Source organism: Tenrec ecaudatus, chromosome 14 (genome assembly GCF_050624435.1).
Source record: "Tenrec ecaudatus isolate mTenEca1 chromosome 14, mTenEca1.hap1, whole genome shotgun sequence".
In the NCBI taxonomy this organism is placed as follows: Eukaryota; Metazoa; Chordata; class Mammalia; order Afrosoricida; family Tenrecidae; genus Tenrec; species Tenrec ecaudatus.
In genome coordinates this window covers 72,483,896-72,488,904 of record NC_134543.1, presented here as the reverse complement: position 1 = coordinate 72,488,904, position 5,009 = coordinate 72,483,896, and positions in this window count along the sequence as shown.

The window sequence follows — 5,009 nt, the reverse complement described above, 5'->3', positions numbered from 1 at the left end:
TACCTTAGAGTTGATTTTTGACATGGAGACCTCATATGAGTTTCCAAGGTTAAGTCTTTATGGTAGGAGTGTGACTACTTTCTTAGCTGTGCCACACCTAACATAGGGCCACACACTCTATCATGTATGCGTATACATGCATATACTTCTGTGTATTCAATATACACATACATATATACATTTATGAGTACATGCCAAGCCAAGTCCTCTGCCCTGTTGTTAATTCTGACTGGCAGAGACTCTTTAGAGGACTTTCAAGGCTGTAAACCTTTGCAGAAGCAGAAAACCTCATACTTCCTCTTTGGGACTACTGGTGGGTTTGAACTTCTGACCTTGTGGTTAGCAATCCAACACTTACCCAGTAACACCTCCGGGACTCCTTAAGTCTGGTGTACCCGTGCACACACTCACACAAACACACACACAGTTATAAATCAAACGTAGTGAGTGCTGTAGTTCTGCGAATTCCGAAATCCCCTGTGGTGACTTTGCTAGCCTACCTTTGCCCACTTCCCCTCTCTGTTTACTTCCACCTGACATTGGCTGTTGGTCCTTTTTCTACCGATCCTCTAACTTCCCCTTTGCTCTCACCCTCTACCCATCACCCCCACCCCGCTGCCCCATAAAAATCTTTCTACCACTCAGAGGTGCTGAAGTACCATTTCTGCCTCTCTGTGGCTCGTGGTATCAGTTGGATGCTGCCCTTTGTACTTACGGCGATTGTCCTAAGGAGGCAGGGTTGTAACCCTTCTTCCTCATTGTGTACCTCAATTTGAATCCCCAACAGAGAAAGAACAATCTCCAAATAAATGTAGATTTTCCGTGATGAAATTCTTGAATATATCATTGTTATTTTAAACAGTATATGTTCCTGAGAGTCCATGTAAAAGTCACCCTTTAAAGAAAACCTCTGGAAATGTAAGCACACTTTCCAGTCTGTAAATTGTGCTTGTCTGTGTCTGGAGGAGGAGTGGACAGGAGGAATCCAGACAGAGTTGGCTGCCCACCTTGGAAGAACAGCAAAGCTGCGGAGATCAGCACAGAAAGTCTTCCGGCCGGTGTGATGAGTGTGCTCACTTCTGTCGGAGTATACACGTTTCCGTCTCCTCTCCCTTGCCAATTGGCTGAAGGTTTATAAAGCGATCAGCTTGCCATCCATCCAGCAGTTGATACTCCTTTTGTTTTATCTCATTGAGTCCAATTCCTATGAAGAAACGTCTTTTATCCCACAGCCTCCTTGGGTTGGCGTTTTCATTCTTGTTTTCCAGTCCTTCTGCACTTGGTCCCTGACAGGATGTGCTGCCCAGTTGTTCTCAGATGGCCGGTTATGCTATGGAATCTGCCGTTTCTGGGTCATTAATAACATGTGTGAAGTTCAAATGTGTCCAAATAGACACGTGTGTCGAATGCTGACACGTATCCATCTGTGCACACACAAGAAAAACCTTGATTTAATGTCCACCCTTAAAGGTAATTTTTAAAAATTACATATTGAATTTTTAGAGGCATTTTTTTGCCTCTTCTACAAGCGGATATTTTGTCCTCACAGGTTACTTTGTCACACAGCTCAGGGACTCGTGGGGACGTCGGGTGCCTCCTCTGTGCAAGAAAGCACAGGACAGCCACGCTAACCTGCTTTCACAATGCAGTGATTTTCAACTGGCCGCGTAATTGTTACCGATTTCTAACAAGATATAAAAAAGTAAGCTGGGGCAGATTTTTCTGGGGAGTCAGCCTTGAATTCAGTCCCACATTTTTTAAGAAGTGGCTCACAACTCAGATGGAAAGTACCATCTGCAGGTGGTGCTTCATTGCTTCCGTTCACGTGTCATGTGAATGACTTGAATCTGCAAGGTGCTACCAGTCTCGGTCCAGTTTGAGTTGTAGGTCCGACTCTTCCCACAGAACCTGAAGGGAAACTGCACGCCTGTGCGGAATTTAGTGGGCAGCCTCGCTTCGAGCGGCGGGGCTGGAAGTAGATCCGCTTCCGTTTACATAACAGGATTCGGTCTGAGAGCAACCTCGTGGAGGTATCCTGTCAGGCAGATAGGAACCTATGGCTGGCCCTCTAGCTCAGCCTGCACTTCATGTAGCGACCCGAGGTCCGGGCTGAAGCTCTGTCCACTCCGGGAGCTGCAAGTCACAGTGAGCTCTCTGTCCCTGGTGTGCTGAAAGCCTCCGGAAGTGCGGGCTGAGTTCTCTAACTGTGGCCTGGGTTTATTTTCCTGATGCTTCAGCGTCAAGGTGAGGCTGGAACAAACAAGTTCAGGTTCCATAGGATGAGGTTAGGATGAAGTTCCTAATTAGGTAAAAATTAAATTAGCTTGGAGATTTTGTTTATTGTGAAAGACACACATGACCTCCTGGTTTGAGGTCTTTTGCTTTCTGTTCAGGTACAAGCTGTCACTCAAGGCTAATCAAACTGGCACGGTTAAACATGATACATCATAAAATTTCACAATCATGTCAACCTGTAATTCTGTCAATCTGGTTAAGGCAAACGGGCTCAAAACAATACTGTCATTTTGTAATCACACTCGGGAGCCTGTGCACCATAATGTGATCCTCCTGGCCTGCAAGTCGGTGGCAGGGAGCTCCTGCCAGAGGCGGGCCTTGCCTCAACGGAATGGCGCCCACAACTCGAGGCAGGCGACATGCGGCCAGGACATGCGGAAGCCTTGGGGGCAGGCTGGCCGCACTCCCTCCGCCCTTAGGCCAGCCCCGGGGACCTGGGTGCCGCGTTTCGGAGCTGAGTGCCAGCACTTCTCACGGCTTCTCTCCGGGCACCCTCTGAATTCCCTTCCTTATTCAGTCAGCATGAGCGCTACAGTCTCTCCGAGAGCGTCCATCCTGGGGCTTTCTGAAGCATCTCTTGGAAAGCTGCACTGCGACTAGCAGCGAGTGAAGCCGAGTGAGGAAGCCCCCTCCCTCAGCCCACCAGGACATCCTGGTTCCTCACTGAATCAGAGCAGATAATAGACTCTCCACTCGGGAGGCCTCTAGACCTGAGCTCTGCCCTTGACGTTCCCTGGGAATCCTTGCCTGGATAAGGGGTCACCCTTCAGTGGATGGGTCTCCCTCATGATCCATTTTAACTCTGAAATACTGGTTTTCTCGTACTGGAAATTGAAACAGGACATTTCTGGTGCCGTTAGAAACTGTCGGTTCATACTTTTCTTTCCTATGTGTGCTCTTGAAGATGGTGTAGAGAAAACATATTTCTGACCAAATGAAACGGTTCAATCACTAAGCTAGACTATTTTTTAAATTATGGCTCTAAAGCTGAGGACTTCTACAAGGCTTCTGTAAAAGTAAATAAACCTGTACAAAAGAAGGCACAGCGAGGGGAGATAGCTACAGTAGAGGGTCTTTGATAACGCAGGAGTCCCGGTGCAGCCCCTTCGCCTGCTCCCCTTTACGGGCAAACGGTCTGTACCAGCCACAGTCAAAGGACCTTCAGTTCTGGCTGCTACATGAGCTGGAGTCGGTTCCAACGCGTATTGGCCCCATGTACTCCACCAGGTCCTTTTCCAGCCTCAGTCTGCATACGTGTTCTACGATCTTTTATGTGCTCTTACCACATGCAGATTATTTTGGACAAGAAAAAAATTTAGTTGCAAAGTTCAGAAGGATGAGAAACTTTCAGGTTATCACAAATAAGAGGCATGTATTGAAACCTTCTAAGACTGAAACCAGGTATTTTCAATGATCATTTTGAATGAAAATTTAAAAACTTTTTTGGTAATAAGAATTTTTATATGATTAATGGGATTTCATGTACCAAGGGTTCTCGAGCTGCTAGGCTGGGGAGATGAGGCCTCTTTCTCAGATTCACATAGACAGGGACCCACCAGATGGCAGCACTCACAAAGACTGGGACACCAGCTTCCCACTAAACCACATAGGTATAAAGGGATGTGCGTACTGTGCTATTCTTGGTCATAATAGAGTTAAAGGGGCACAGGTATCCTTGTGTGTGACTGCTGGCCAAGACAGAACCAGATTGGGAGAAGGTCTTTCAGACACTAGCTGGGGACCACCAGATAGTCTAGTAGTTTTCTCAAAACTGAGCATCTCATTAGCTACTCTTAATACTGGGCCATGTCCCAAGTTACTGTTCTTGGCTCTTTCTCATTTCTCCAACTTATTCTTTCTCTGTTTATTCCTGGTTTAATCCAGGGCTTTGATTTATTCAAATAAATCCAGTTTATTCTGATTCAACCCTCGGCCAAGTGTTTTCATCCCCACTCCAGATTCACTGGATCAGAATCTAGTTTGAAAAAAATTCTGTAAGAATCACTTGGGGGTTTTGTTAAAATTTTGTTCTGAATCCGTGTATTTGAGGTGGAAATGAAACTGCTGAGCAGGAGTTATAACTGAAAGGAACCTGTTTGAAGTCCCGGTTTTACTGTTGAAAAAGGAAAGCTATTTCAACGCACAGACAAGGGCTATTGTAAAACTGAAAGCAGAGTAAGTTAAAGATGGAGGTGAACGGGTAGAGCACAGGAGAGCTTTTCAGGCAGTGAACTATTCTGTGGGAGACTGTCATGGACACTTGACAATGAGACTATCCCACATGTTGCAAAGCGATGGGACACATGACCTGGTGCATTTGTAAGAGCCCATAGAATTGTACAACACAGGTCCTGCAGCACATGACCAACTATTGACTTTTGTTCATAATTGCTATATTGCAAAAGGACTGCCTTTGAGTCAATTCCAACGTAGTCACTTCAGAGGACAGAGTAGAGCTTTGCCTTCAGGATTTGAGACTCTAAACCTTGATTGAGGCAGACAGCTTTATCTTTCTTCCACAATACAGGTGGTAGACTTGAACCAGCAACCTTGGGGTTAGAAGCCCAGTGCTAACCCAACTGTATCACGAGGAATCCTTTTGAGTTCACAAGTTGTCATAGATATGTAAATGGTAGATAGGGTAGTAATAGGAGGAATTGTGCTCAGGGAAAGGGGAGTACACTGGAACTCGACTGGCGCACACTGCTTTGTAA